Source organism: Etheostoma cragini, chromosome 20, assembly GCF_013103735.1.
Source record: "Etheostoma cragini isolate CJK2018 chromosome 20, CSU_Ecrag_1.0, whole genome shotgun sequence".
NCBI lineage: Eukaryota > Metazoa > Chordata > Actinopteri > Perciformes > Percidae > Etheostoma > Etheostoma cragini.
In genome coordinates, this window is record NC_048426.1 from 2,760,742 (window position 1) to 2,785,750 (window position 25,009).

Consider the following 25,009-nt stretch of genomic DNA (forward strand, 5'->3'; position numbering starts at 1 on the left):
GCTGGTGAAGCAGCTTTGCTTTTACTGTGACCGGTTTCCAGGGGTAATTTTGGCTCAACAGGGAGCAATTTGACAATCTGCTGACAAGAGTCCGGCCTACTATTTCCCGGATGGATTATAAATGGGTTTTTATTACTTGATAAAAGGTTGCATTTCAACAATCTATGTCATTTCATGCTTACATAAGTAAGAGGTCTGCAGTTATTGCAGTTGGGAAAATAAAGCTAAGCTATGAGCTATTATTCATACATTCATCATCATTCATTCAAACTCGGGAAAACACTTTAATGCACATGTGAAATTAATTCCTCCAAAACTGGAACATACACACTTATAAATGGGTATATTCTGAGTAAAGGCCATACTCTATAACTACCCATACAACTACCTAGATGTGAACTTCAGTGAAAACAAACATGACTTGTGTCAGTCAGTCCAAACATATTTTATATCATATAAACATACAAATACAAATATATCCTACAAATACCTGTATGAAGCTGTATAATTAATCTGGTATTTGGTTTTCCCGGCTCACAACAGTACAGTTCTTCTCAGTTGTTTGGCACATTTGTCAGATCAGAGATGACAATAATTTGTAACTTAGTCACGTAGGGAATGTGCTTTGTTTATTACACTGTACTTACAGAGTGAACTGTTTAATATGGACAACACCACACAGCAGTTTCAATATTGTGGTATAAACAATGGTGTAAGGACTTTTTAGTTTGGTTGGGTCATTGGTATTAATACTTGCTTCGGACACATGAACACATTTCCAGCAAAATACACACTTTTGCAGGTCAGTTGAGTCAGTTTAGATTTAACATTTAGATTTAGATTTAATATTTAGATTTAACATTTAGATTTAGATTGAATATTTAGATTTAACATTTAGATTTAGATTTAACATTTACATTTAGATTTAGATTAAATATTTAGATTTGACATTTAGATTTAGATTTAGATTTAACATTTAGATTTAGATTTAACATTTAGATTTAGATATAGCATTTAGATTTAACATTTAACATTTAGGTGTAACATTTAATGTTTGGATTTAACAATTTAAAATATTTCCAAGTTGACAAATATTGTTGTAAATGTGCATAAAGTGACCCTCACAATTTCATGGCAGTTTTTTAAACATTATTTAAAGCTAAATGTGAGAAAATGTTGCTGTTATTTTCAGCATGAGCCGCTTTACAAACGGCGCCCCATAGCCTACTAGCTCCACTGGAAAGCAAAATAAAAAAATGACAAAAATCAGAAAAACAATAAGCCAGTTGATAACCTAAAATACAAGCAAATCAAATAGGAAGAGTGTCCTAACAAAGGCACTAACAAAGGTACTAGGTAATAAAATGATTAAAATTCAAAGACAACTGAACTTAGGCCAAACAGACGCTGACAACCTACAATTCAGACAGAAGATTACATTAATGTTTAAATTACAGTTACAAGTATTACAATTGTTATAACATTTAGCTCAGGTGGTGATCATAAAAGACTTGCTGCTTTAAGTTACTCTTGCCTTTACTCAAATGAACTCAGTAGGCTAAGGGAGACTTCATTCCACCAGACTGCAAAATATACAAGTCAAAATTTAAAAACACCTTGAAAGTATAAACAGACTTAACACAATTACCTACCTGAAAGTCACATAGAGCTTTACATAAGCTTAGCTAAAGAGGGGGTTTGGTCTGGGTGGAGCTAATTTGGTCTAATTGAAGTGTGTTCAAGTAACAGTAAAAGATAGTGATTAAAAATAGTTTTTTGTAGTAGTTCATGGCAATGCAGGGCACAGCATGGTATTACAAGACACAGCAGAGCGTAGCATGATGTAGCAGGACACAGCAGAGCGTAGCAGGATGTAACAGGGCACCGCAGAGCGTAGCAGGATGTAACAGGGCATCACAGAGCGTAGCAGGATGTAACAGAGCACCGCGGAGCTTAGCAGGATATAGCAGGGCACCGCAGAGCTTTGCAGGATGAATCAGGGCATTGTAGAGCTTTGCAGGATGTAACAGGGCATCAAAGATCGTAGCAGGATAAAGCGGGGCACCGCAGATCTTAGCAGGATGCAGGGCTGCCAACTCTCACGCATTGGCCGTGAGACACACGCATTTGACCGGTTTTACACGCTCACACGCCACACCCCCGATTTCTCAAGCTGAAGTGTCAACCCGGTCAGTCAAATTTCTGAAAGATGAGTTTATCTGTAGATCTAGCTGTTGAGCTACTTATGATCGACTAGTTGTGCTTTCAGAGACTGTGAGGGGGTTCTAGAGCGCTCCCTGTCCGTGGAATTTTCGAATTGTCGAAAACTGAGAACATTTTTTTTCACGAGCCATCCTAGGTGCACTTTCCCGGCTTCAGGTATGAGCTCTGAGTTTCACAGACCGTCCGTCGCTTCGTGACCTCTCTCTCTGTAAAGGTAGAGGTGAGCAGCGTCAGTTCATGTTAGTGGACATGCTCTGCTGTGGACAGTGACCTGTTGCATCCGTGTAGACCTCCGATGAAGAGCAGCGTATAGTTAGAGACCAGAGACCCAAATGGGCCTCTGTGTCTGTCAGACAGTCTGAATGAGATCCACCATATCAGCGGAGCAGTAACATGCACAGCAGACTATATAACAACTACAACTCTCCAAATCTCGGACAACAGAGGTGGGAGGAGTTATATTTTGAATGTGCACAAAGTTGTAAACATTAACCAAAATCTGATGAAACACATCTGAGCTATACTATACTATATATACAATACTATATATACTATACTATATATCTACGATACTATATATACTATACTATATATACGATACTATATATACTACACTATATATACACTACACTGCAACCTTGGGCCATTATTGTGCTTCTCTAACCTCTCTGCATCTCTAAATGTAACTGTAAATAATTCATTCAATGTTTTATAAAATGAACAAATAGTCTTTATTTTCCCAAAAAAGTAAATAGAGTAAGTGGGGCCCAGAGGATGAGGGCCAAACATTACTGAGCCTTGGCACAAAGGTTAAAGGATTAGAATTTATGTAAATCAGTGGTTCTCATTCTTTAGAATTTCAGTGTTCTTAGCTGATCCCTCAACATTAATTTAACTTTGGGTCCCAGGTCCCTACACCAGGGACCCTGGACCTGGTCCCTACACCAGGCAGGGACCCCTGGACCTGTTCACCACAGACCCAAGTCTTCTCAGCTGTTGCTGACATATGCTTCTGTCTCTTCATGTGGCTCATTATGTTTGGCACATTGTCTGGGTCAGTTCTTATATCATAAGAAGTTAATAATGTTAATAATGGAAATGCTAAATGCCCTAAAACCTGTTGATACTACAACAACACAAAGGCTCTTAACCCTACAGTTTTGCACATATCATGTAAGACTTGATCTCTCCATTTTTTGCAAAATAACTCTCCAGAAAGTGCTTTGTTTTATAAGTGGTTTATTTTTCAAAGTTTTTTCCTGGGGGAGCATACCCCCAGACCCCCCTAGGGAGAGCCCCATCCCCCCACATATAACAAATCCCAATTTAAACCCTAAAGGATGAAGACCCAAATAAATTGCTTTGTACGCTGCAAAATATCGGTTGGCCCCCCAAATCTCACTCCAAGGTTTTTTGGAAAAGTTGGCAGCCCTGAGGATGTCGCAGGACAGCGCAGAGCATAGCAGGGTGTAACAGGGCACCGCAGAGCGTAACAGAATGTAGCAAGGCACCGCAGAGCGTGGCAGGATGTAGCAGGGAACCACAGAGTGTAGCAGGATATAGCAGGGCACCGCAGAGCGTAGCAGGATGTAGCAGGACAGCGCAGAGTGTAGCAGGATGTAACAGGGCACCGCAGAGTGTAGCAGGATGTAACAGGGCATCACAGAGTGTAGCAGGATGTAGCAGGGCACCGCAGAGCGTAGCAGGATGTAGCAGGATGCAGCAGGGAACCGCAGAGCATAGCCATTTAACACAACTATTGGCAAGGTTGGGCCAGGAGCTACACTTTTTGCCGCTATCTCTGTCGAGACGATCATGTGACTCTTCCTTAGATTGTTATCAATATTCTTAATAATGGTGCCTAGCCTACTTTCTGACATCTCAGGCAACAAAGAAAACCTGTTTGAGCATCATCTGATATGAGCACATTGTTCAGCTGCAGCTCAGGTTTCCAGACGGTCACCTTCCAGATACAGCTGGACACCAGATCGGCACTATTTTTACCAGCACAACACACACCTGCTTCTGATTCTCAAACACACACACACACACACACACACACACACACACACACACACACACACACACACTGCATCAGTGATGACGACTGGCGGGTCGGTTTCTTCATCCTCCCAGAGAAACGTCCACACCAGAGGAAGGCTTGATCCACTCATGAGGAAAAAAAGAAGGCTTTTTATTTCAAATCCTGACCCGTTTTCAGGAATTTGTCAGTCAAAACTTCAAAGATGCAGATGACTGAATCCGTAAGCGTTAGTATTTGGTTGGCAAAGGGCAACTCTCATGAATTCAATGCTTTAAAACGATTTTAATTCTGATGATGTTTTTTTTTTAAAGCATTACACATGTGCTAGCTGTGTTTCCATTGAATTGTCAAGCAAATGTCAAGGGAACTTTTAAAATGTTGCAAGTATTAAATGTGAATAAAGTGCGTTTCCACACCGGCTGGTCTCGTGACATCAGCTGCAGAGCTCCGCTGGCTGCGCTGGTCCTCATGGTGCTCCGCATGGTGCTCCGTCAGGTCAGTGGTAGTTGGCGGTTCGGTTACCCAAGCATAGTTGACTGTGAGCTGGGTAAAGAGCACCACGTGCTGCCGGGTATTTTGGTAGAGATTACTGTTAAATTTAGGAAAAGTGAGTGTTATGGGCGGCTGTGGCTCAGTGGTAGAGTGGTTGCCTGCCAATCGGAAGGTTGGTGGTTTGATCCCCGCCCCTGCAGTCATTGTCGAAGTGTCCTTGGGCAAGACACTGAACCCTGAGTTGCCCCCGGTGCTGCACATCGGCATGTGAATGTGTGTGAATGTTTATCTGATGAGCAGGTGGCACCTTGTACGGCAGCCCCAGCCACAGTGTATGAATGTGTGTGAATGGTGGATGTTCCCTGTAGATGTAAAAGCGCTTTGAGCAGTTGTTAAGACTGGAAAAGCGCTATATAAATACAGCACATTTACATTTATGCGGCGACAAAAGTTAAGTTTAGGCACCGAAACGATTAGTTAAGTTTGGGTAAAAGATTCTGGTTTATATTAAAACACTTGTAAACCTTAGCCTAGTCAAAATGTTATTGCACAACTAAGAAAGCTTCATTAAAATAAGCTGTTTCCATTCAGCTTTTCTAATGCGATGCTTCAAACTGTGCAAAAGAAATACATGAATGGAAACACGGCTACTGTTTGAACATTGTCTCCGACAAGAATATGGTGTGCCTTTTTTAGGAAAACTCTACGTGAAATAACCTAAGTGCCAGTGCGTCGTGGAGCAGAAAGAAAGTTATTTTTACCAAATCGTACATTGTAATAAAGTTTTGGGCGCTAAAACCCTGATTTCAAAGAGGCTAAGGAGACGTTAAATAGTCAGGTGAATTATCTGTGGGTTCGTCACAATGAGCTACACCTTTAACCTTACAATTGGTAATATGAGTATATTGAGTCTCACCAGCAGTTTACAGCTCATAAAATTGTTAAAATCAAAAGAGTGAGAATAATTTACTTTCTGCAAGGCCTATCTGTCCGTTACAGTTTTACCCACAACATCCAGAGGATGCATAACGGCTGCGGATCAACTCGGTAACGGTGGCGGAGTCATTTGGTTTCCATTAAAGTTGACGTGTGTACTTCTACTGACTGCTGAACGGCTGCGTACCGACTCCGTCCCAGCCTCTTGATGGAAACTAACTGTTGTTGGTTTTGTGGTTCTGTTCTAACTGAATTTGCAAGATTTTGTCGGTCCTCGTGATTTTAGCTGTCAGTCATGGCTGCAGCCGTTCCGCAACAAATCTGGCCCTAGTGGGTGTTGACGGACGGCGGAGCCGTTTCGCAGCCGTTACGCATCCTGGGGAAATTTAGGGTTACACTTCCTGTGTACATGATGCAGTGGCTCTAGAGCACCCCTGCTCACACTCAAACTCACTATCACTAAGGGCCACACTGGAAAACTAGAAATACAGAATGTTTAGTTTATCCACATGCTTTTATTGCATTGAAAAAGTCAAGCATCTTTGACTGTATTATTGCATGTCTCATATGGCCTTCTCCCTTATAATTTGGTCGACATAAAGCCCCCAAAAAGTAACTTTACCAAAGAACTGGAAAATTGGAAAAGTGGCCAAATGACGTTGAAAAAGAAAAGAAAATGTTGGCAAAAACATTGAAAAATGTGCCAAAAACATCGGCAAAAGTGACAACAACTTCAGAAAATAGGACAAAATATTGAAAAAGCTACAAAAACTAGGTGGGCCGACATTTATTGTGAAGCTAAATTGATATGCTTAAGTTTGAAACATGCACTTTAGGAAAGATCATTCAATGTTGAGGCTTTCTGGCCAGAAAATGTTAAGGTAATATGTTGTTGCTGAAATAGTTGAACTGACTGACAGGCGGATGACATCAAACCCTGCTGCTAGTGTAAGAATATATTATATTACAGAATATAGCTAAATTAAATTATCATTTTTGGTGAGATCAATCCTCATTCAGTCAATAAATTCAGTTTTTGGCTTGGATTTGATTGTAAGTAAAAACGTTGTGTAGCCACCCTGTTCCGACTGCTGTGATATCAGTAAAAACACAGCCTTGAAGTCATAGTCTTTTATTGTTGCATGTGTGAATCCAGTCAAACAGGAAATAGCTACCAGATCCATGTGGTGAGGAGTGAAAACATTACAAGCAGTGATGGCTGCATACCTCTTCTGAGGCCGAGTGCTGTAACAGCTGGAGACCCAGCGTAAGCATCAAGTGTCATCACCTGTCCTTTTTCTTTTTTACGTCATTTAATGTGTCAAACTTTGACCTCCAGGCTAATTTATCATATTATATCCCCCTTGTGTTTGTAAAGCGGTGAGCCTTGAGAGGTTTATTGTTTATTAGGTGATACCCTAGCAGCTGGCTACTCTTCCTGGGGTCCACACTAGACACACAATACATGTCTGTGACACATTACATCACAGACATTCTATTACAAGAATAAATGTAAAATCACCAATCATCAATATGCAATACACTTATCCACACCCGCAAACAAACACATTCATGTAATACACACGTGTATATTTTCCATAAACAGGAGATCAAACTAACAGGCACTCTTACTAACTGTCACATTATAAATAATCCACAATCTAAAACTAATTTGCACAGAACAAACTATTTTTTATAGCAAAACAATTATAAAACACAACGGGAATAATATTTAAAGAGAATCATACAAGACTTTTATAGAGTTACTTTTCAGTATTTCATCTTTCATCTGCCTGCCAGATAGATGCCTCTGCATATACATTTTTTGAAAGATGATTTATCCTTAATAACCGGATTTTCACTTATTTCAGTTTATGGCTCTAACTATCTGATTTTTTTCTGATGAGCAAGTCCTTCGGCACGGTACAACGACATGACTATCAAACATAAAACTGTCCTTTTATCAGCATTTGCTCATCAGTCATAACAAGGGGCTGTAGGTAAAGAGGAGTGTGAGCCTCTTTGCTTTTGGGAAGTTTAATCCATCCAGCTTGATGTCATTAACCGTTAGAAAAGATGCAAAAAGTTAAGCACTGTAGTTTGTGTGATTTACATGTTCGGTCTCCTAGTTTTCACGTGATGTCATACGTTTTAGTCTGCATGACTTTTCTTACAATATCATTCAAACCTGTTCATGAGAATGTGTTGATCTATAACATAATGAGAAATATGGAGACCAGACAATGTTGGTGAAGGAGCCTGAAGACCGGATGGAGGAGCCGACAGGAGCGGTCTGCTGGAGGAAGACCCAGATTGCCAAGGGTGTTGATAATCGGAGGTGGAAGGGGAGGAGGAGGGTTGCAAGCTTTGCTTGAAATGACAGCTGACAGAAGCAGAGAGACAATCAGATGTAAAGAAGGGATGTCATGCTGTGATTGGCTTGTGAAATTCATGGCAGCTCCTGATTGGTTTAACAGCAAGTGAACACCTCAAAACAGCTGTTCAGTGTTAGGAAGAGAGAGAGGTGGATGAAGTTAAGAAGTCTTCCTGAAAGAATGTACGCTGAGCTTCACATCATATCATATCAGGTTTTTTTCATTTGGGAATTGTGCATTTTATCGACGTTAGAAGTGACCCTGAAGAGACCCCCACACATTTTAAGTGATTCAGGATTAGTAAACAGTCACTTATATAAAGCCCTCCTGTCTTGTCCTAAGCAGGCTCTCTTCTACCAGCTTCCAGGCCACGGCCAGATATCATATTTGAATCATTTCATGTTGGGCAAAGCAAAGGAATCCTCAGAGGTGCGGTTGATAGGTCATGTTGCCCAAAATCAGATTATCAATAGGTTGAAAACGGATAATCTGTATGTGTTACTTCCTTACTCCGATCTAATGACAATAAACCAGACGCTTGTGTAAAATGTGTCTCAAAGGATAGGACATTAGTACATTGTTGGTGGCAGTGCCAGGAAATGCTAATTGTCTGGCTAAAAATAATACACCCTTATCCGGTATTGTTTCTTTAAAGTTACCTCTCTGTCCCTGTCTTTGCACCTTGGCTCTTTCATGATATGAAATAATCAAAATCTAACGTAAAATTGATTAAAAATAAGAAGTGACTTTTGTCAAGTTCTTCTTGTGTATTTTAGTCTGAAAGCAACGGCTCCAGTTCCAGAAAACTGCAAAGGATAAACTGTATGATGGATGGATGAATAAAATAAGAACTAAAGCCAGACTCGTACACATCCAGTGTACAACACTGATTTATAATGTACAATTATCTTTGAAATGTTAAAGTGGAGGACTTGATTAAATGTAAATATACTTAATGTCACTGCTTTTAGTTTGACTTTCTTGGCCATTTATATGTGAGTTTTACAAATGCAAAGCTGAGATTACAACACCAGCATAGATACGTGTGTGTGTGTGTGTGTGTGTGTGAGTTTGCGTTATTATTCATGCTGTTAAGACAGCGGCTGGGCTTGAGGTCTGCAGCAGCTGTTATTTGTGAGTGTGTCTCAGAGCAAAGTAATGATGACAGTGTGGCTGATATTCATGTACTCACTTTATTGAACGTCTGCCTGAGGTTACTCACTCACACTGACTAGACAGAACTCATGAAATCATCACACACGTCTCCTGAAAGGTGAATGTTTCAGATCAGACACATGGGCAAAGAACACATATGATATGTATATATAAATTACATGCTGAGATGTTAAGCTTGCTTGCAAGAAGTAAAGTCAACACTGTCACATTTCTACATTATACAACTGTTGTTGTGTGGTACATTCAACAATGAACTAGTCTCGCATTGCCAGACCTTCCTCCACAGCTCTGCAGAATGAGGCTTCGCTAGTCCACACAGCATTCTGGGATGGGAAAAAAAAACATACACTGATTTATTGGCATTTCTTTAAACCAATCACAATCGTCTTGGGTGGCGCTAAGCCAGAAATAGCCTCGGGAAGGGACTTGTTTTATTGAACATGTGTGCGTTCAAAGGCTATATTAGCTGTGTAACAGAAAACTCGGATTGGACAGATAGTCTAGCTAGCTGTCTGGATTTACCCTGCAGAGATCTGAGGACCAGGTAACCATAGTCCTCAGAAATCCACCATAGGTTAGAATTCGTAAGAAAGCGCAAGGTAACAGACATCCCGTCGAAATAAAAGCCATCCGAATTTCCTGCGGCAACGGAGCATTCTCACAATTGGAACGTCATGGATATAGACCTACCGTTGGGGATTTAAGAGTTGGCTGCCAAAAATGCTGGATGTTATTTTATGTTATCAATCCCTAGGGACGGATGGACAAAAAATTGTCTAAATTTGGTTGGTTCTTGCATGAAAAAGGCTTCAGCTGAATGAGCTAATCATGTTATCATGTATACACATTGCCAATTCAAGTCTTTAAAAGTGAACATACATCTTTACTGTAATTGACGATGTTACCTTGGTGAACTTTGTACACCAAACACTAAACCAATGACTACTGGCCACAATGCTTAATCACCACTGATCCCTTCTCACATCACCCTTCCCAGAGAGAACATTAGTCTGTTCTGTTTGGATCTGTTACCTGGAAACATGATAGAGTGGATTGCCACTGACTCCAGATCTGCACATCAGCTTTAGACAGACGTCCACAAATGAATTGGGTGCACTCGCACTTTTTTATTAGGACAGTTTGCCGATCGACCGTGTGGGAACCAGCTGTTCAGTAATTTGATGTTTGCTGTGGTGAATCTGGTGAAACCACAACAAACTATCAAGGAGTGCACCACAATTGTACAATCACCTTTCTTGATTGTTCAGGAGACAAATCCCTATAAGTCACGTCTTTGGACAAGAAAATGAGCTTGGTGTTTCCAAGTGGTTCTTTACATCCACCAATTATTCTTTCTTCACAAATGGCCTCAGACCGGAACATCAACAACTTCAATTCACAGAGATGATCCACTGCGTGGGAGACGTATTTTTGTATTTTACCATGGATTCTCTTCCTTGATCTAATGATTATCCTTTCCCAGGCTGGTAGACTGCCAACACAAACTCGAGAGTTTGGTGTAATTCGTTGCTGATCCTCTGGAAAAACAAGAGAAAAACATCCTGTTGTAAGAGACAGAAACCTTTTTTTCTGCCATTATTTCTGTTTGTCGGCAGGAGATGCTGGTGTGCGGCCATCTTTTTCTGAGGCTTTTTTCTGATAACATTTGAATCGAGTTTGGTAGCTGGTAGCCATCTGCTGATAGTTGAGCCACTGATGGTGAAACATGAATTAATTTGCTGATGCAAGACAGACTTCAGTGACTAACGCAGTGCTCCATCTGGAAAATCTAAGAAAATCCAAGTACAAAATGTTTACTGTACAATTACAATGGTCCTAATTACCTCCACCAAGGAAGCCATGTTTTCATTTTGGTTTGTTGGCTTGTCTCTCTGTCGGTCGGGCAGGATTACAGAAAAGGTACTGGCCCATTTTTCATTAAACTTGGTGAAAGAGTGTGTTATGAAGGAGACAGAACAGACCCGAATGCAAGACTTAACAAAATAAGGGTTATTAAATAATACTGGGAAAGGGAGGTGTGGGGAGGTGGATGCCAAGAACAGGAGTGAGGGCACGAGGGCTGGGATGGGATGGCGAGGGATCAGAGGGCTGGGGTAGGATGGTGAGGGATCAGAGCAGTGGGGGACGATGGCAAGGGAGCTCGGGGAGCACGAGGGCTGGGATTGGATGGCGAGGGATAAGAGGGCTGGGATGGGATGGCAAGGGATAAGAGAGCTAGGGGACAATGGCAAGGGAACTCGGGGAGCACAAGGGCCGGGATAGGATGGGGAAGAAACAGTGGGCTGAAGAAGGATGGTGAGGAGCTCAGGGAGCCCGGGAGAACCGGGGCCAAGGGAACCCAGGAGGAGGCAATGGAATCCGGGGAGCAAGAGGATTCCAAGAGGGGAAGGCTGGACGCGGGAGCGGAGACGGGATGGAGCAGGAGGGAACCGAGTGTTGAGGGCAGCTGACAGGAGACAGTGGAGAGGTGTGCAGACAATGGCTGCATCTGAGCGCTTGCAGCGAGTATCATCAGGGTGGCTGAGACAATGATAAGCAAAGATGGTGAGTGGATCCGGGATTGAGGTGCTGGGCTTGATGGTAGATAGCTGGCAGGTGTGGTGATGGTGGAGTGATGAACAGGTGTGCGTAGTCAGCTGTTAGCAGTAGGCAGGAGGGGAAGGGGGAAAATACAGTAGACACAGAGAGAGGCAGGGTAAACAGGAACTAACAAACTGGAAAACAAAACAGAAACTCACAGCCAGCCGACCCCAACCACCACTGGGTGTAGCAATTTCTGAGGAAGAGTAGATCAGTTTCATTTTTGTTGTAAGATGTGAGCTTCCCGAGTGCCCTAATTGCACTTGCACTAACCTGATTGGAAAACAAGTAACCCAAACTCTGTTGAACTAAGATACTTCTAAATGCATGTAGTGTTGTTCAAATGCATTGTGACTGAACACATAAATGCAACATTTTCTCTAATGTCAGAAAATGGCCTGTAGGTGCAACTTTAAGAAAAAAAAGTCTGAGGAAATAAAGTAGGCCATAAAGAAGTTTGGAAGTCTACAACTCAAAAAATTTCTGTCAGTGTCCATAGACCATAGAGATCCAGCACATTTTGATTTTTCTATGGCGTCAGTATTAATCTGGTGATCACCCTCATAAATACCTGCCAAAACAAACCGCTGCAGCCAATAGACTCCAACACTTACTCAAATCAAAACCACTTTTGCTCTTGGTCGCTGATCCCCAATGAAAGAAGAAGACAACTTGGTTTGACAGAGAGTTACACGTGATTAATTCTGTGAGGTGTGCTTCTTTGTTCCCCTTTTGAACATTACTGTCAGTGAGCTAAAGCCTCTTCCCTGCCTAAACACGCCACCTTTGTCGTGTCTACCTGTGCTTGTCTGGGCAAACAGCAGGCGTTGAGACCGAGAGTGATACAGCAAAGGGTGAAATACTTTGGCATTAAGTGAACATCTTTTACACATAGCCGTGGGGGCTCATGGGCTGTACGAGTGACTCATCAAGAAAACCTGCATGAGTGGGCAATGTGGCTTTGATGGTAAGGAGAGGCTCCTGGTTGTACGCCCCTATCTGAAGGTTTCCCTGGCAACTTCCTGTAAAGATTCTGCAGGAATTGAGACGCCACGGAAGAGAAGAGAAGAAAAGAGCAGTGTTTTAAATGCTTTGACCTTTCATTTGCCTTCACATGAGTTTTAGCTGTATAAAGGCATTTGAGGTCACATAATCCTGTAATTCATTCTTAAGATGTTATCTTTCTGAAGGATGAATGGTGTCAAAGAATTCAACAAATGTCTATAACATTTGCGGATGTTCAAGTGAACCCAGTGACTTTTTCCCTTTTCCAAGATGTTTTCATCTGTGAAATGTCACACAATTATCTGATGGTAAAAGATAAAGTAACTGAGAAAAGGTCTTCATATGGCACAAAGGGTTAGCAAGTCATGCTCTGCACAAAGGCAACAAAGGCAAAGCTGTGAAAAGAAAGATCTTCTATTGACAAACCCTAAGAACTGCAGCCCGAAGTTTCAGTTGCCACAGCATTAAATCTACTTATTTCAATCATGACAGTCAATGTAAGTAATTGCAGGTGAACTGCATCATTATTATCAACTGCAAGCTTCCTAAATAGAATAACATGTCTTTTAATATTGCCTTTGAATAGACAAAGGTGTAGTTTTCTCATTTGACCTCTGGACAATGTCCAGAAAATCATGTCCTGACAAGTTTTCCTTTCTCACGTGTAGCACCCAAAAGGTGATTATCCATTTAAGATGCATTTTTACTTCCAGGAAATACTTCATTTGGTTTAGACAAGGGGATGAGCCTTGGTAGAGCGTTCAGGAGGCAGGACATGACACTGTGACTTAGACGTTTTTGTAATTGGTCTTATTTTCTTGACTTGAATTTGTCTAACCATTTTGTCTTGACCCTTACCGACAGAAGTTCTGTTATTGCGCTGTCTCTACACACTCCCCATGCACACACACATGTTGGCCCTGCTATTCTCTTTAAGAGATTGACGCACACACCAACGACAAAAAACGCCGGAAGCTCTGCGGGGAGCCTCCGTCAACCATATATCATGCTTGACAGGTTTCTGTGCAGCTTCATCTAATTTGTCATTTAACTGGATTAGTATCAGGATCTAAAATGGGAGGGAAAACATTGTGTTGATATCAAATAGCTATCCAATTCTGCTACTGACATGCAGTTGCAAAGTGTAACAAACCCCAATCACATCTTTTGACCAAAGTGTCTTTGTAGATTGTAACATGACACAAGTGTCTTTAGGCACCCAAAGAACTACTGGAAGTAGAGCTGGGCAATATACGATATTATATCCATATTGAGATATGAGACTAGATATCGTCTCAGAATTTGGACGTTGTAATATCATAATATGGCATTAGTGGATTAGTATCAGGATCAAAATGGGAGTGAAAACCTGTTTTTAAAGGCTGCGTTACAGTGAAGTGATGTCATTTTCTGAACTTCCGAGGCTGTTATAACTGTTCTATTATTTGCCTTTACCCACTTAGTTATTATATCCACATTACTGATGAATAGTTCTCTAAATTCTCATTGTGCAAATATTTTGTGAAAGCACCAATAGTCAACACCACAATATCGGGGCGGTATCGATGTCGAGGTATTTGGTCAAAAATATCGTCATATTAGATTTTTTCAACAACACATTACTTAATAAACCTGGTTGTTCAAACAGAATATGTGCTTCCGTATTATAATTAATTTATCTTTGGTTGGATGAAGAAAGGAAGACATTGTGAGATTGATTTAGCCATTTACCCATACTGCCAATGAGAGAGAAAAATGTTTTTATTGTAGGTATTTTCACACTGACAAAACAGGGCCCTCTTATGTTTGATGGTTGTTAAGCAAGCTTTTCAATTTCCCACAATATCCAATCCACTACTACAGAGTTTCAACTGTGGTGTAGAGGCCAGAAACGGGCTAAGTCAGCCTAATTATACTTTCACAATATATATATATTGCAGTTTGATGGTGATATATTGCATTTGAAATACTAAAAGTCACACTTTCAGTACCACCATTGTTTCCGTTTCCTTGTCATTCAGTCCAGAGCTGTGGTTCCCAGAGGATGAAGATTTTTTCCGGCGTGTGGTTCAGAGTAAAAAATTCCCACCTTTGTGCAGTTGGGATTCACAGACCTCGCTCTGCTTTAACTGCGCTGTAATGGCCTGTTCCAATCTTGTTATCTTAAGTTGTCTTTAGTATGGCTCAGAAAATGAATGGGCACTTCCTTTGACATAAAGTGGCACAGTGCATCTGCTTTTTCCGGTGGTTTGGTCGATAATCATTGCCTCTCAGTTTCTGAGGATTTGCTAAGCATCGTGTTTGAAAACCACTTACTGGATTGTTTGTTCAATTCAGTCAGTTTTCAATTAACTAAAGATGCGAGCGCAGAGCCAGAGGGAGTGGAATTTAGAAGTATGCGTGTGTGTGTGTGTTTGTCATCGCATGCCAGAAAGGCTGAGTGAACAGTATGTTGTAGCAACTCTGAGTCTGTGTTAACAGGTTTGCACCTGAGTTTGTGTCAGCAGACACACACGTGATAATTTAGCGTCTGTGTGTGTGTGTGTGTGTGTGTGTATGTGTGTGTAATTTTTTTAAGAGCATGGAATAAGAACACACTGGCAAAAGAAAAAAACACTACAACCAGACTCACATCCTGAGGAATAACAACAAAATTCCAAAAAATGAAATACAAAGCATGACTACAAAACAGTTTTAATCCTCAGGACAAAAGTGACAATACATACTAAAACAAAAAAGAATATAGGAATATATACAGCAAAGGTGCTTTAGAATAGACAAAACACATTAGTTATTAGGCAGGGAGAAATCAGAAGCAAGGATGCTGGCCAGGACTGCTAGCGAGGCTAAGGGAAATACCAAGTTCTACACTGCCAAGCCTCCTACTCACCAACACCAGACTGATCACACACAAAATGGATGGAATACACACGGAACTGCTGTGTGATGATTATCACAAAAGCTTGGCTGAACATCACGGACGGCAGCTAACAGCTAATAGCAAACAGGGTGAGCTAGCTACCCGCAGAATTGAGACAGGGTAGGTAAATTTAAACAATGTCTGAGCTGAAAACGCGTCTTGTTGTCACATAATTTTACTAGCATTTTGTGTCTGTTAAGAGGCACAAAGGCTCTCTAAAACCTGCCCCGAACACTGCTGCTTCAGCAGAGTGGAAGCTCCTGAACGTAGCTGCAGCCACTCCGTGTTGACCTCACGGTCGGTTGGTTTTTTTCTACCAACTGTACTCGCATATTTACAGCAATCAAGATTAACTTAAAAATTGGCCAGAATTCTCCTTTAAACCCATTACAGACCAAAGGTTTTGGACGAGACAAGTGCAACACATTCTAAAAGCTGCTAGTTTACACCAATGCAACAAAATGGTGTATCATCTCCTTTTTTGTGGCTAGATATATTGTTTGAATATGAATGTGGGTAACTTTTGTGCCAGTGAGATGCTTGCTACAGTCACATTTCTAGTGATGAATGGGCGAAATATGATTTATTTCTCTAATTTACGGCTTTGTCCTTTGCTCTCCCTTTCTTCAGTCACTCTCTAGCTCGCTCCACCGTACATAGCGTGCTTGCGGATGCACATTGAGCCTAATGGGTTTGCCATTTCAAGAGTTAACAATTTGCAAATATTTTCACGCTTGCTCAGCGTAAATTCTTTCAGGAAGACCTAACTATTATTCAGTGCACTCCTAAATCAAAGGATGCAACCCTCCACCTCCCATTCCACCTCCAGTCATCTACTCAAGCAACCCCCCCTTCCACCTCCAGTCATCTACTCCAGCTGACCGGTCTGCAGCCTCCTTAGGTCTGGTCTTTGGGCTCCTTTGGGCCACCACCGGTGTCTAGATTCCATCTGATGGTTTTCTACCCCGATACACAAAAGATTTGTGAAGCGATGGAGTCTAATCTTTAAAGACTTTGTGTATTATATTGAGTTGTACAATAGTCTTATTTGCACATCTGCAAACTTGTCTCTCCTGAATGAATTAACCTTTTTGCAATCACCATTCCAAAGAAAACAGCCGTTTTTCCCACTTCTTGGCAGAAGATAAGGAGCTTGTTGTTCCAAGGATGGCTATGGGTGGATCAGGTTCCCAATGCTTCCCAAAAGCCTCAGAGAAACAATGAAAGATGCTTTTCAATATGTGTAACTTTACTGCATTACCAGAAGTGTGTAAAATCATATTGCGTGTGTGTGTGTGTCAGTCCGTCCATCCGTCTCTTTCTCAATCTCTGTCTTACTTGACACATTCAGTGGTGTCAAGAAATAGAGGAGATGCCGAAATGACCGCTGCAGCGCGTGGTCCGATGAGGCCGCTCAGCGCATGGTATGAACAGACAGATTCATAACATATAACATGGCCACACAACACATAACATGACACATAACATGGCCGCCGAAATAAACGCAACCGTAACGTGCCTGCTGTGTTTTTACTGTAAGTCCCGATGTGTTCAGCAGAGCTTTGTTATGTAGTAACTGATTTAAAAATATAAAATATTATAAATTAAGGTAGACAGAACAGCGAGCAACAGGATGTAAAAGTTATTATTGCTTCCAGAAAAGCACATGTTCAAAATTTCTAAGGGATTCAAAAACTTTCTGACATGGTAAAATAAACCATGCACCAAAAGCAAGGACATTTGTGTTTGGTGGCTTATATCTTTTTTGTAACAATGCTTCTTGGCAATAAACCTTATACCATTGGAAAGCCTGATAATTTCCCTTTCATATGGTGCCACATTTGTAAGGAACATTTGTGGGTTGAGCAGCAGAGCTGAGTACGTGGGTTGTGGCCATGACATATTTGCCAAATATTCTTCTACAATTCCAAACAGCTTTTCTTTGTTGACTCTTGTTTGGTGTTGTTCGGTGGATCGGATGACTGAAGTCAAAGAAGAGCCTGACCGATAAAGGATTTTTAAGGCCAATACGAACATTTGGTTATTTAGAAATCTGACATGCTGATATATCGGCCGAATTTTATTTCAGAAACGCGTAACAAAACATAAACTAAAATAAAATTTCCCTTACTCAGTTATTTGTAGTTATTTATGAGTTCTCACTAAAATAATATGATAATAAGTAAATAACATCAAAATATATTAAAATTATGCCAAAAAAATGCATAAAAATTAGAGCTGGGCAGCAATTACAATTTTTAATTGCGAATAATCGCATCATTTCCCTGATTAATTAATTAATTAAGGAAAGTAGAGCCTTAGCAATTCTCCCTTTACTTTGCTGTTTGCATGTTGTTGGACACTAAAAACCAATAGTGCGTGATGGCAAAGGGGTGCTATCTGATAGGTAAATGTGAACAGCTTGTTAATTTTTTCATCGTTCTTTTATAAAAAAAAAAAGAATAATGCTATAAAATTGAATAATACACCAAAATTCTATAAAAGTAGTGAACCGATCATTTATTTTACTTATTAAGAGTAATCGTAATGGTTGTATGGAACCATCTACGTTATTTTTTGGACAATTTGAGTGAAGCACACACTGTGTCCACAGAGTAATCTCAAGGTGAACTGTAGAAATTAATACAAACCCAGCCGTGACAACTGTGTGTGTTTAATGGCCTGCACATAGTTAATTTGCCGAATGTTGCCATCCATTATGGAACCATAACACCTGCTGCAACTCATAATTACTGTGACCTCTCATTTGTTCACGTTTAGCCAAAAGATTTAAAAGCTGATTGATTGATTCTTAGCCATGGATCAGTTCTGTGAGGGCATTGTACATTGTTAGCACATACTGTACTATATAAATGTAGAGAGAAAAGTGATATTTTACAAATACAACATAATTAAAAAATGCAATGCATAGAAGTCATTACACTTTGATGGCATACGTTTAAAAAATAAAAAAAAATAAAAGATATAGCCTATAGTTTAGCTACATTTTGTCAAAGCTGAACGTGCCAGGTTCAGCCTCCAGTCTTGGTCGGGAAATACAAATTCTACCACTTTTACTCAAAGCTTGTTGCACATTGTTTGCACACCGTTCCTAGAAAACATGTCATTCAACCCGGAAACCGCAGTAAAACAATGGCTCGCATAGATAAACTAATGCTCGACTAAAGTCAGAACCACGCCAGAAAGTTACACTTGAACATCAACATACATCAACAACAGGGTTAATGTCAAACACGTGGCAAGTTGTGACATGTCGCTTTAACACAAAATATAAAACTGGGAAACAACCTTCAGGTTAATGGTTAGTTAGTCTTGCATTGTCAGATCTTCCTCCATACTCACTCTGGTTTCTTCGCATTTCTTTAAACCAATCATCTTGGGCTGTGCTAAGCGCCAGCGGAGCCACGGTGTTGCTGTAAAACAGTCTCAGCAAGGACCCTTTTGTGGTGGAACATGTGTACATTCAAATGTAGATTTAGTCGTCAACAGAAAACTCACATTGGACATATTGTCTTGCTGGCTGTCTGGATTCACCCTGCAGAGATCTAAGGATCAGGTAACCATAGTCCTCACCACTTGTGTCAGTCTCTCACATTTAAAGGCCAGGTCTTTGACCAAATGGTTAAGATCGCCAACAATCTAGGGAAGTCTTGGGAAATGTCTGCTTTTATTGAAAAACCGATGAAAACAAATAAACAATGGTCAAAATAAGAGACAAAATCATTGAAAGAAGCATCAAAAACCTTGGAAAAACACTCTGAAAAACTGTCAAAAAACGACCATTTTCAGAAGAAAATACTAAAACTCTTAAAAACCACAAAAAGTTGACAAAAACGTCAAACAAATTCTCCAAATAAACCTCTAAAAACGTTATGTAGTTATTATATCCACAGTAGGTTTGAAATCGGACAATGTTTGGCACCTTTCCCCTTCTCTTAAATTTGCTTGTTAATGTTAATGTTGATACATGACCTGTGACGCAGGTTGCTTGTTGGTAGCACAAAACTAGGTAGGTGGGGAGCTTCAGTGTGGTGTCGACAATCTTATCTGTGGTTTAGATTTTATTCCAAAAAAGTAATTAGCATTTCATCAACATCCCTGTAATGCCCTGCAGATACATTGTGGGGCAGTAAGTGTTTTATAACAGTTCCAGCTCTTTGGGAGTGGCAGACTGCAGACTCCTAATGCTGCACTCTGACATTTCCATCTCTCTCTCTTACTCTCTGTCACGCTCTCTCTCTCTCTCTCTCTCTCTCTCTCTCACACACACACACACACAGAGCATGTACATACTCACATACATGTGTGTACATGTAAACCCTTACACATGTAGCAACCTCACTAGTGTACACCAAACTTCATTACTGCTTTGCACACTCAAGCACGCACACGCACACGCACGCACACACACACACACACACACACACACACACCTCACTGTCATTAGAGCACCCAGTCACACTGACACACACCCTTTCTTCCCTCTCATTATCAATGCTCTCTGGCACCAAACTCCAGGTGAGAGAAGACCAAAGCAAAGCACCCTCATTACTATCAGAGGCTAATACAATAAATAGCATGTTTGTCCCCTCTGTCTCTCTGTCCCACACCGCAGCAGTCATACTGACTCCACCCTGCCACTTATTATCATATCACATCATACAGCAACTACTGCTCTACTTGCAGGAAGGTTTGTAGTATTTAATCCTATTGTTTCTCATAACCTTTTGCTCACTGACACTACACTAGAACAGGACATGCTAAACGAGTGGCCGGACCATCACACTTATAAAAAATAAAAATAAAACAGGAAATCCTAAGACGTTAGAGTTTCACCAAATCATCTAAATCAAATTATTTGGATGCGAAAGTTCTAAAAGTCTCCAAATCTCCAAACAGTCGGACCATATCAATGTTTCCACCCTACCAGAAACATTCATTTACGGTAAGTTGTCCACTCATTCTAGGTAATGTTTAGGGCTCATGCACTTAAGTTTCAATTCAGGGAATGAGCTTCCCATTTCCTTTCCAAACAAAGAAATTACACCCAAAGTAATGTTTGGCTGTTCAGTATTTGGTTGTGACCTTCCATCGTCACCCTGAACCTGTGCATGCATAGCTACCAACAAGGCAGCTCATCAAAACCAAAATAACCAATGTTTTATCTTGGCTATCGTGGACTAAGGACAGAATTGTATCAAGTGTCAGTGTTTACAAAAGAATGTAGATCTGCTGATGTAACAGAATCCATCTTAAAGTGACTAAATGTAACTTTTTAATGTCATTGAAGCTCATTTTACATCTGATGATCAAACAACCTGTAACAGCAAACAAGACTGACAGTTAAAAGAACGTAATTTTGATATCAGTTTTTTATTAAGGACTCTGCCGTGGTCCGATTTTCCCGGCAAAGTCACAAAATGATTTAGGGCAAGTAGATAGCGCTACAGTGACACATACTAACGGGTCACAGATGTCTTTGTAACACCGGAAAAGTCTGTGTTAGTGTACCCAGCCAGGTAAAAGGCAGCAGGAGCTTTGTTCATATAGGCCTTATTTTATTTCAATTTTACTTTAGAAGTCATCTGTTGTAGTTATGGCTGATTTGAGCAGGACCATCACAGGAAAGAAGGAAATTAAACAAAGAACAACTAAAAGCTAAAAGGGGAAAATGAAAGACAACGAGCAAGAGTGATTCAACTTCGGTCGGCCTTTCAACAGATGGAGACAGTTACGCGATTGTAAATGATTCGAGACTAACTCCTGGATTAATTGGGTCCCCCTTCCATGTAGCGCCAGTTTTTGGTCCTTTTCAGTCCGTTATTGTGTTGGCCTACTATTTTTTCTCCTGTACTTGTGTAAAGTGTCCTTGGGTTATTATTTAAGTTATTATCATGTTGGTTGCTACAGCAGACTCTTAATTCTTTGGCTTGTACACAGTGACAATGATAATGTTTGCGTCCTCTAGAATCAACATAAACTTAAGTTACAAATAGCTACTTTAAAAAATTATAATCAATATTGTATGAGTAAGAGCTTTATCTTCTTAGATGGGTATTGTATGTGTATAGGTTCCATGGTTGAAGGAATCCATCAAATTTTACATTTTTCAGAAGTAATGAGCCTAGGTCCATCATCCATCCACCAAGACTTGTTGCAGCTTGTAACTTTCAAGGCCGTGAAATTCGAGGTTTTATATATTTGGATCTGTGGTTGTGATGCCTCAAGAATTTGCCAACAAGCTCTTGGCTAAAACTGCTCTTTTTGACAGGTTATCTTTCAGCATTTTTGGAAAAATGTTAATGTAACAACAGGACAAATTGGCTCAGAAGGTGAAAAAATGTATTGAATTGTATAGTGATTTCATGCTTTGAAATGACAAATAAAAACTCTCATAGCTTCATCAACAGAATGAGGATCAGGCATTGAAACATAATTTAACAGATTCCCAGTTTATGTGGAAATGTTTGATTTGTGGCATGACTGAAAGTTATCGTGCGGACGTGGAAGGCCTGTTTAGTAGAGCCACCAACAGTCGCAAAAGCCCTTTCCTTTTTTATTCCTTTCCTTTCTTCCGGCAAATGAATCACCTTTTTGAGAGGCCTAACATACTAAAAAACTCACCAAAATTGTTGGTTGCATCTCAACACCTTGAAAAGGAAAAGCTATTTAAAAAAAGTTTTCATCAAACGGTGTAAGGGGTGGTGTGTTGGCCATTTTTAACTTGAGCTTATGTTTCCAATTTATCCGAAATTTTTCACAATTGACAAGGGTCCAGGACCATGTATAGGCCAAAATGTACTTTTGGTCATAGCGCCTCCCGCAGGCAAATGTAAGTCAATGTTACATGAAAAAAATCATCCGATTAACATGTAATGTGTGGTCTGCATATAATACAAAGCCGCCTATACTTTAACCACCCACTTAATCATTGAACTCAGATGAGTTCCTTTGTTAAGGGTAAAGGTTTGCCCCGACCCCTGTGTTTTAGCCACACCCACTTTCACAACTAATGACCCGTTTTTTGTGGACTCTTGTGTGAGGCATCAGTGAGCTCTGTAGTAAGTTCCCTTTCCATTGGTAACCATTTGCCCGCCCTCTCTACTATGCAACTTTGCAATACACCATTTCATTGCATTGTGTATAGATTCGGTGGGCAAGCTTAACACAAGGATGGCAGAGTTGCGATGGTTCCCTTCTACTTGAAAACAAAGAAGATGGCTGCTGCTAACAAACAGCTGTCCTCCCACTCGGCTTTGGCCGTGACTCTGGAATACTTGGAGTGAAGCTTTTCTTTGAGAAAGAACAAAGAACGGCACTGAAGTCATTCTGAAAAAGAAAGATGTGTTCGGAGTTTTGTCGACCGGATACGACAAAAGTTTAATCCATCAACTAGCATCGCCCTGGTTGGTTGTAGGGACTTTGAAAGACAACCGTTTACCCCGCCCCTCGGATTGAGCCCTGCCAATGTGGAGTTCCTAGACCCAACACCTGGATGTGGGTCTGGTTTGTCAGGCTAGGTGTGGTAACCTTTGTATCATGAGTTCATATTCCAAAACTGTTACACTGTTATCCCTGACGCTCAGGATGATCTGGCCTTGCAGACGGTTACTGTTCTTTTATACAAAAGGCTCAGTAGATTTTGAAAAAGGTTTTCTCTGCAGTCAGTTGCCCTTAGTCTATATCCTCGACTTTACCCAAGGCTTTGGTGCCGACGGAAATTCCGCCAAATGTCACACGGCCAGATTTTTTTTGTGTTGTATTTCTAAATTGCGGTGGATTTCTTTAAACTTTTTTTTTAAAGATTATTTTTTCCCCTTTATTAGACAGAGACAGTGGGAGAGAGAGAGAGATGGGGGATGACACACAGCAAAGGGGCACAGGCTGGATTCGAACCCAAGCCGCTGCAGGACTAAGCCAACGTGGGGCGAGTGCACTTACAAAGTGAGCTACAGGCCGCCAACCAAGGTAAACTTGAGTGCTTCGCAGAGTGTGTCTGGCAAAGAAAAGCAGCGGGATTTTTAAAAAGACCTCTTGGTCAGTTGTTTTACCCTGTTAGCTCATTTTAAGATATATTTGAGCTCACTAAGCCCAACAGTTTTGCCTCCTGACTTTTCCACCTGAGATGTTCTGCACATGTTTAACCCTGGTGTTCTCTTCCCGTCAAAATGGAAAATCAACACTTCTGTTGATCAATGTTTTTAACTTGTTCCTAATTTTATGTCCCTTTTTTTAACACTTTTGATGCTTATTTTCAACGTTTGTCACTTTTTTATGTTTTCAACACTACGTAACACTAACTTATTAACTCTAGTTTAACAGTTATTTTTTGAATTTATGGTCTATAAACCTCATTTATAGGAAATTATACCTAACGTTTGAGAAATTAAGAATTATTTAGACTAAAGTTGAAGAAATGTGTTAATGAATATTCACAGACTGGAATATGTAAACTTTTACTCAATACTATTTCAAAATCACTTAATTTTTTAGCAGAGAGGGTTAAAAGCCTCTGACCTGCACCGGCTCTAGACTGTATCTCTGGGAGTACAACACTGTGTAGATTTAATGTGTGTGACTACAAAGTGTGGGAACACAGAGGTTATCATTCGCTGCTTTGTAGCTTTTTGCATCGCTGCTTTCTATATTCCGACGTTTGCAAACAGCCAGTGGAGGTCAAATTGTGTAAACGCCAACAGTGATATACTGATGTGTGTGTGTGTGTATCTGATTTACTGTGTGTGAGAACGTGGAGCCTGTCATTTCACAAAACCACATGACTGGTGCTAAAAAAAAGAGGGGGGGGGATGTGTGTGCGAAGGGACCGGGTGGGTTAAGACCGCATTTAGATATGTTAAGAGGTCCTTGAAGGGTGGTTATAATTGTCAGATACACCAGTCTGACTCATTGTTTACGGCTCGCGACAAATGCCCGTGTGTACTGTAGCCTTCCATTCATCAAGCTACCAATACTGATTAGGCCTGTGCTGAGTTATGGTGGGAACCAGTAACATTTCCTCCCTCATGTAGACCCGGGTTCCTGCTGATAACAAACAACCACACAAAGCCCTGCTGTGTGTACGTGCCCCACAGCCTATGTTGTGCTGCACTGTGGGGAGAATGGTGCATTTGAAGGCCCTGTTGCATTCATATTGGTGGCAGAGTATTAATAGATTTATGAGACATGGAGGACCCTTATATAAACCAGGAAATACAC

The 25,009-nt window shown here is 40.7% G+C and overlaps 1 long non-coding RNA gene across 1 annotated transcript; it reads right to left on the minus strand.

The window, feature by feature from the left end:
- Positions 1-23,320, minus strand: LOC117936409. Its single transcript, XR_004654940.1, has 3 exons — positions 23,061-23,320; positions 13,868-13,873; positions 1-13 (listed from the first exon to the last, which is right to left on the minus strand). It is a non-coding gene; the product is annotated as an uncharacterized LOC117936409 (long non-coding RNA).
- Positions 23,321-25,009: the final 1,689 nt, after the last annotated feature.